The sequence below is a fragment of the Paroedura picta genome, chromosome 9 (genome assembly GCF_049243985.1).
Source record: "Paroedura picta isolate Pp20150507F chromosome 9, Ppicta_v3.0, whole genome shotgun sequence".
In the NCBI taxonomy this organism is placed as follows: Eukaryota; Metazoa; Chordata; class Lepidosauria; order Squamata; family Gekkonidae; genus Paroedura; species Paroedura picta.
In genome coordinates, this window is record NC_135377.1 from 17,983,858 (window position 1) to 17,992,698 (window position 8,841).

An 8,841-nucleotide genomic window follows, 5' to 3' on the forward strand; every position below is an offset into this window, starting at 1 on the left:
CAAATGAACATGCTGCCATGGCAATCTAAGGAGTCATCAGAGATGGTTCTTATTATGCTTCTTCCCTGCATATTGGTGGTGTTCAAATGGGAACCTGTGTGAGAATTTTGCAGAACTCTTTCCCCTCTACCTCTATGTATTCCCGCCCTCTTTATTAAGATTCAGAGCTCTGCTGATTCAACCCTTGAGAGTATCTTGAAAGTTGTAAGATTCCTGCCAGTTTTCCAGGTAGGAAGACTAGTGCCCAGGCAGAAATTCTGTAGGTATGACTTTGCCCCTCTCCTTATTACTAGCTAATGGATCGCTATCTGATTCCTTCTCATCTAGAAGAAAAATTGATGATTGGTGACTTTTTTTTTGCAAAGGGACAGGCAACACTCCCAAAGCTTGATTTTGCTGGTTAAAATATCATGCATTTTTTTCTTTTTAATGCAGTCTTTGATGCAACTATAATGTTTTGTTATCCAGCATAAGCAACTGTAGTCTTTTAACCAAACATGTTAAATTTCCACAAGGCAACATAAGATGTAATCTCAGTTAAAAGATTCACCAGAGGCAGACCAAAGCTGGCCTCTGCTCAGGCTTTTTTTTTTTACAAGCAGTTAAGGATGATTGGAATAAACATTCACTATAAAATAAATACCCCGAGGTTCAGGGAGCCTTGCTTTGCTGAGCTATACACTTTTCGACTCACTGCTGTTTTTTATATGCTATTTGGTGTTTGCGTTTATTCAGTCAACTAATTCTTGATACTGTTCATGTATCAAACCTGCGTGTATTTCCCCACATATATGTGGGGATTCCCGCATTAGATTGCATGTGAATGTGTTAATTTAATGAATATGGTGCACGTATCATCTTAGTTCTTGCTAAGTTTTTGTCTCATGTCAATAAGTCCCTTTTTGTAGTACCCTCTAGGATCCAGTATTTAAATGGAAACTCACAGTAGGACATGGATAACCTAAAAGGAAAACTGAAAAAGAAGTGTGAAGAATAGTTTCAAGATTGTATTTATTGTTAGATCACAACATTGTTAATTTTTATCCTCCTCAGTTGTCTGCTCTATAAAGGCAATCTCCTTGGGACAATTATGACCCAACGTTCTTGCACTTACCGTGCACACTCAAAGCTATTTTCCCATCTTCTTCCTTTATCCCATTAGCTAAAATCTGGGTATGCTTTAGGACTCCTATTATTTCATTCTGGGGTAGAGATGACTCTACCATAACTGGCACAGAGCGATTTGAAAAGAAGGAAGCACAGAAAAAAGCTTCTGCTTTCCCGTTACTTCCTATACACATGGCTGGGATTAGAGAGACCACCCTTCTAAGACCCAAATCTACTGGTCCTCAAGCATCAGCAGACTTTATACACACATGTATGGAAGGATCTTTTCATCTTCATATTTGGAAGAAACAATTGGCAATGGATTGGGGTTTGCAGTGGATCTAGAATTAAATAAAAATTGAAAAACACGAGTAAGTGTCAAAAAAATACCCCAACACCGAGTTGTTCAAGTTTTAAAATGTCTAAAATACCATGACATATAAGCTGTTTTCCATTTCACAACAAGCAATGAAAAGCACTGACCAATGTGCTTTTTGTATTTCATGTGTTTCTCTATAATAGGCCCATGGCTCATCATTCTTCTGGGAAAGGTGACTTCTTGCAGCATCCAGAGTGCAAATTCCCTTTGAAGAAGCCAAAGAATTGAGACTCAGTTGCCACATTTAATCTCAGTAATATGAAAAGCCAACAGAGGATGTTCAGAAGAGAGGAGAATTATGGGAAAGTGGCTTCAAGCCTGGAAGAGCTAGTCTGAGTATTCGGTTTCTCCTGCTGCAGGCCCTTTAAGCGTGGTTGGGGGCAAGGTATCAGCTGAAGCCAGCTAGGTGCAGCTTAATGGAGCTTCCCAGCAGATACCAGTGGATAAAAATATTTTATGTGTAACCTTATGGGTGTCAGGTTGACCGACTGGAAACAATCACTCCTTTGGAAGAAAGTGTTTATTTTCCAAGCAGATCAATACCTTAGACTATCAAAGCTGAAACTGGTGAGCACATTCAAAAGACAGTACTTTTATCCCAAAGTTTTCCTGCTCAAAGATGTTCTCACTCCCATCGAGGGTGACCCTTCCCCTGGCCAGGTACTGTCAGGGAAAACAGCCAAGACCCAAACCTCCCCGACCTTGTTTCCGCTAGCTACAGCTACTATACAGGCAAGACTGCCTGGTAATGTTGCAAAAGGGAACAAAGCAATACACAGAATACAGAAGGCCAAAGCAGACAAGCTGGTCATACAGAATCAAAATGGATACACACTGGTTCACAAATGTCATGGCAGTAGTCATGTGATTCTGACAATGGGGATAAGCCTCTGTTGGCGTTTTAAGGAATGTAGTTTATGAAACGCAGAATTACATATCAAAATCTAACATTCAATTGCTGTATTGTTTTAAAAAAAAACACCACATATTGAGAAGACACCGGCTAAAAGAAAACTATAGCCAGTTTTGGGTTAGTCTGTAGATTGTGCAGAAGAAAGGCTGCTATAAAATAATTGTAGAATGCCTTTTTTAAAGTATTAAAAACCAAGCTGATGAAAAACAGCTAACTAAAAAAATAATAATCTGCAAACTGCAATAAGCATTTCCTAAGGAAGACCAACTGAGACAGTCAAGTAAAAATGTTAAACCCAAATATTTACTAATGCTAAAAGTAGAGTGGATGCCTCAGCAATGGGAGTTCCAAAGACAGGGCACCAAAGTCATTGCTATTCCACAAGAGAAGGTGCAGAGAAGGGCTCCCATCACAACTTCAAAGATCTGTCAAGGGTTTGCAGGAAGAAAATCTTATTGAATTCACAGGCTATGTCTAGTCCCACATGCACAAGTACAGAAGTGCCCAAAGTCAAAACCCATCCAAACTTGCAATAAATGCTACATAACCATGCTGTGAATTTTTGGTACTGTGAAGTTCTGGCCTTGTGCAATTGATGGGGGAATTTAATTAAAACTGCCACCCCAGGAAAACCTCTTACAAAGTCTCATGTAGCAATTACAAATTAGTATAACTGGTGTGCTTCACTGATTGCCTTAGGACGTGGAACATATGGGAAGCTTGAAATTAATTTACAATTAAGTATATGTGTGTGAGGAAGAGAATCACGAAACCCCTCTGGGTTTGAACAATGAAGATTATACTGCATTTCATCCCAAAATCCACTATGCAGATTCAGTACGATCTAAGAAAAGTTTTTTTTTTAAAGATATGCAGGGACCACATAATATTTTCCATGTAAAGGGCCTGTGACTTCTCAGTTTAGATGGCCTAAATGTGACCAAAACAAGCATTTTATTAGAAATATATTTGCAGCAGAGGTAGGCAGCCTTTTTGGCCTAAGTGCTAAAAATGTACCATTGATCTTGTGAAGATCCACCAAACAAGATGGGATAAGCTGTCTTTAGCTGGACACACTTGGAGTAAGTGAACCACAGCAATGCTTCCAGACATCTCAGGAATTACATGTTTTTCTCCATCACTCTCAGCATATGTGTCAGTCAGGGGGGTTTTCCCCCCTTTTTGTATATGTTTTTCTCCTTTTGGAGTTCACTTTCTGTTCACTGTTTCCCAGAAGGTTTGAAGGAGATGGAGGTTCACCATCTACTGCACTTTGTCACATCTTGCATTCCTGGGTAAGGTGGTTGAGCAAGTGGTCATGGACCAGTTGATAGCATATGTGGAAGAAACTTTGGTCCTTAACCCATTCCAGTCAGGCTTCTGCCCGAGCCACAGTTTGGAGATAGCGCTGGTTGCCCTGACAGATGATCTCTGGAGACAGCTGGGCCAAGGTGGGGTCAGTGCTGCTTGTATTACTAGATCTTACAGCAGCATTTGACATGGTAGACCATGAACTTGTTGTTCACTTCCTTGTAAACTCTGGGATATGGAGGATAGCCCATGAGTGGGTCACCTCCTTTCTCCGGGGTCAAGGGTTGTAATTGGGGAGAATCAATTCCACCCATGCCAATTCCAATGTGGAGTTCCATAGGGGGTGGTTCTCTCCCCAACATTATTTAACATCTTTATGCACCCGCTCTCCAGACTGATCCAGAGCTATGGGCTTGGGTGTCACCAATATGAGGATGACACCCAGTTCTATGTCCTCATGGATAGTTGACAAGATGCCCCTCTGGACTCATTGGCTGAGTGCTTTGAGGTGGTGGTGAAGAGGCTCAAGGGTAGTCACTTGAAGCCGAACCCCTCAAAGACAGAGGCCTTGTGACTGGGGGAGAAAGGGTCAGGCCAGGAAGCATACTTGCCCTATTGTCAACTGCACATATGGCTGCACATATGGCCTTCCTTATCAATGGAGACTCAAATCACAAGAGTTGCAAGGCAGGCTTTTCTCCATGTTCACCAGGCCAAACTACTAGCACCCTATCTGGCCCCTCAACACCTGGCCACAGTGATCCTCAAGACTAGATTACTGTACTCACTCGATGTGGGTCTACCCTTTACCTTAATCAGGAAATCACAACTGGTCCAAAATGTTACCACATGGGTCTTCACCAGAACAATGTGAAGGGCCCATATAAGACCGGTATTTCATCATCAACACTGGCTTCCAGTACAGTTCTGGGTACTCCTCCAGGTTTTGGTTCTAACCGCTAAGGCTATACTTGTTCTCACCCGGCATATCTAAGGGGCCACCTGTCTGAATATGTCCCCTGGAGGGTGCTTCGTTCAACATCTGCAAACTGTCCGGTGCTTCTCAGACCCAAAGAGGTCCAACTGGCATGAACCAGTCCAGAGTTTTCTTGAGGAAGAATGGGATAAAAATGTGAGTAGAAAGGACTCAGTTGAAATTATTATATTGCAGGGATGTTCAGCCCCTGTACAGGTTTAATAATAAAAAGACAGGGGGGCAGGGGGGAGGTGGGCAGGGGGGAGGCAAAAAAAGCAATCTGCTTTCTGTGGTCCATGTGGGGTAAGATTCTTAAATTGCATTCCATTTACGCTCATGTCACTTTAACAAAATACAGGAAATGGGGAAAGGCAGCTTTGACATTTCTGTATGGCATCAGATTTCTCTTATACAAACGGAACAAAGTTAAACAGGATAGGGGCACTTCTTGTAAAACATGATAAATGGGAAAAGTGCTACTTCAAATAGCATGTCCTTGGAACACTGTACTTTCAAGCCATGACTCAACGTAAGACCAGCATCTGCTGAGAACCTTATGCTCTAAAGCAGATGATTCACTTCCAGTTTTACACAGAGAAATCTGAGTCACATCTGAGATTACTGATATTTTAAACAAACCAGGTAGGAACGAAGTTAAATGGCAGAAATACTCTAGCAGGTCATATTCATTTATCACACTGCGGTGCCTCATCGAGGGATCTTTTATGTAGCATAATCAATAAAAGTGGTGAAAATGTAGCTAAATAAGATTTATTTTTTTACCTAGTCATTAGCATACAAAGTTGCAGGAAATAAATACAGAGTTTCATTTTTATGTTTTTAAATAAATCAAATCTTAGATACATGCCACAAGACTCCAGGGTTCCTTTGGAGCCCAAAATCATGTTCTTGGACTCACGGGTTACAGCTTTAAAAGAACAACAGCAGGCAAATCACACATCATTTGTCACTGAAAAGGTACACTTGTCACTTAAGTAGTAAAAAGTCACAACACAGCTATGAAAGAAACAGCCCAATTTGGAATTTTATGAAGAAATAAGGAGAACAGAATATGGACTCCACAAATTTAAAAGAAAAAAAACATCCCACCTAAATGGGATCTGTTATTGTGAGCAATGTGGTATTCAAACCGGAGACAACACCTGACCAGTCATCCCTATAGAATGGAGAGTAGCCGTCCTGACAAGGGTGGATAACAGAGACTTTGAATAGTCGAGAAAGCCTGTCCGATCAGATAAGAACACAAGAAAAGCTCTGCTGGATCAGACCAATAGTTCATCTAGTCCAGCATCCCGTCTCACCCAGTGGCCAAGCAGTTACTCTGGACATCCCACAATAGGGCATAAAGGCCAAGCCCTTCCGCTGATGTTGGCTCTGGGAAAAGGGACAGTCGTTTCATGGGGGGGGGGGTAATTTGGCCAAAAACTAATAATGCCAGCTGAGACCTTGCAAATGCTTGCACCATTATAATAGGCACTGCTGGGTTGCCTAGCACATGTGGGAGCAGAGGCTGGGCAAAGCCAGTGCCCACCTGATTGCAGCTTGGAAGAAAGCAGTTACAGTGAACAGAGAGAAAGAGAGTGGAAAGGGCTGCTGGGAGAGAGACAGAGATGTTCTGGAAGGAGTGAAGAAACAGAGGGAGACGAGATAAATGGAGAAGTGTGATGGGTGGAATTCACATACAAGGTCCCTAGTTTGTATATAGGTGTTTAAATAATACATTCCAAAGCAGCTCAGCAATCAAGCATGACAGCACTTGTGACCAAGGTAGCCACATGTTTAAATAAATAATTTTGAAAGTGTAAATGGCTGCAATATGGAATTTGCAGATTTAGCCACCCACCCCTCTCCCAAAGGCCAGGCTGTTCCAGGAAGACCATAGGGGATAGCTTACCTCCTTCCCACCCACCCCACATCTCTCAAAGGCTGGGCTAGGAATGCCTCCTTCTCACCCCTCCAGCACCAAAGGGCAGACTGGGCAAGGAAGGCCATAGGGAGATGGGCTGCCTCCTTCCTGCCCCCACATCTCATCTTCTCTACCAGGCTGGGTAGGGAGGGCCATGGGAGGAAAAACCTTGCCAGGAGCCCTCAGCTTCACTCAAGCCTCAGCTGGATGAGAGCTTAGCCCAGCCAGATGTTCAACAGGCAGTGAGCTCTGACCAGCAGGAGAGAATAAAGGTGCAAACAAACCAGGGCTCAGATTCCAAAGTTGTTACGGAAGCTCCTCATTACTCTACCCAGCCTCCAGCTGCAGCTCCCTGCCTTGTCAGCCCACCTGAGCCAATTAAGCAATGCCAGCTATGTGCTGGAAGAGAGCTCCGGTCTAAAAGGCACCAGACCACGTTAGCAAGACAGTTGCTGACTGCAGAAGACTGTAAGCCATTACAGAGTGATGATTGAGAGGTTGTTGACAGCCTAAATTAACTTGAGGCTGGGAGGGTTGGGTTGCAGACAAAACCTGTGACCTGTTCCTTCTGCTGATGTCCTTGGACTGCCTAAAAGAGCCCTTGACTCACTGGACTGAGTCAAGACATTCATTGTATTCTATCTGTCCTTTGGCATTCTGTTTTTGAAACACTGGTTACCTCTGCCTCCCTTGCAGATTGTCTGTGTTTCCTTCCAGCAGAGAGTGGAAACATGATACTAACACAGGAGGCGAAGGAAGCAGCTGGCTTTTCTCCCTTGCCTAGGGGAGATAGGGAGTGGTAAGAGGCTGAACATGGAGCAACTTACCAGCGGCAGGGCTTTTCTAAGAGGTCAACAACTCTTCTACCCAGCAAGCATCAGAAAAAGGAAGAAGAGGACAGATAAGCCCCATGATTGGACTTCATTGGTAGAGTGCTCTTTCCCTATTGGCAGTACACCTCCAGGAAGGGCCAATGAGGTAGGGAGTGCATTGTCTGTTTGCAATTTGAACTGATTGGCCCTCATTAGCAGATTGCAATTTGAACTAATTGGTCTTCATTGGTAGATTGCAATTTGAACTGATTGACCCTCATCGACAGTGTACTATTAGAACTGATTTGTCCTCATTGGCAGAGGGGTATCTCCCTATCAGAAGAAAACCATAACCAAGCAGTGATGTCAGAGCTCTCTCAGCTTCACCTTCCTCACAGGGTATCTGTTGTGGAGAGAGGAAAGGGAAGGAAAATGTAAGAGATTTGGAGACTCCTTCAGGTAGAGAAAAAGCGGCATGTAAGAACCAACTATTCTTCTTCACACTCCCAGGCAGGGCCAATCAGGTAGACAGAAAGTTGGCTACACGCAACTTTATAATGTTTAGTGATAGTAGAATCTTCTCATATGACAAGATCTGTTTCCGTTTATGTAATTTCCAAAGTTAGGATCTTCACTTTGTTCACTTTGTTTGCACAGCAGGTGTGATTAAGCAGCAGACTGTGTTGTTTTTCTGGTCCCTGGCATGACATCTTTGAAGGAGCAACAGGGAGGAAAAATGTCGGCAATAAATTTAGTTTAATGCCAATGTTCTCACCTAACACTACTAATTCTAACAGCAATTTATTTTATCACTGTTATGTCTGTAGCAGGTCCCAATATCTGAAACATATAAATGAGAAAATTGCAGGCTTTCAAGAAAAAGAATTAAGAAGCAATAAGCAGGGGGAAATTAATGTCCTGAAGATTTTGCCCATTCAGCACTGGTCATGTAATTAGAAACAGTTAAAACATGCAAGAGAAAAGTCACATTATGGGTATGTTTCCTATAGATAATATTTTGAACACACAGTCTCTCTTTATGAAATGGATGATGATAGGAGACACATTAAATCAGAACTAAAAATGCTGCAGTGTTTATTTCACAGGCCACCACATTTTATATACAACTAAGAAAAGCCTTGTCCATCACACAAGCCCCTGCACCATTGTATTGATAGAAGGTCCAGAAGTTTTAGTGTCTAGTTTAATTTGCAGATTGCATCTTCCTCTTGCCGCAAGTCACAATAGAACTATTTCCCTGCCCCTTGGCTAGCTTTCCTAACAGACCCAGGCAGCTATTTAGGTAGCAAAAGGGTTCAACTCCAAGAACTCCTCCCCTCTGCTGCTGAGGAAGATCTGCTGCCTCTGGACTTTGATTTATACCCACTCTTTCATAATAGCCACCTGCGGCTGGAG

The 8,841-nt window shown here is 42.7% G+C and overlaps 1 long non-coding RNA gene across 2 annotated transcripts in view; it reads right to left on the minus strand.

Moving 5' to 3' along the window:
• The window catches only part of LOC143844197 (uncharacterized), a 66,488-nt gene extending 58,956 nt beyond the window's left edge, over nucleotides 1-7,532 (minus strand). The window contains exons 1-3 of one of the 2 annotated variants that reach the window (XR_013233851.1): nucleotides 7,441-7,474; nucleotides 1,591-1,691; nucleotides 1,377-1,448 (exon numbers count right to left, since the gene is read on the minus strand). This is a non-coding gene — a long non-coding RNA (uncharacterized LOC143844197). Of the gene's footprint in view, nucleotides 1-1,376; nucleotides 1,449-1,590; nucleotides 1,692-7,440 lie in introns of both variants that reach the window. The other variant, XR_013233850.1, reaches the window with a different exon arrangement.
• Nucleotides 7,533-8,841: the final 1,309 nt, after the last annotated feature.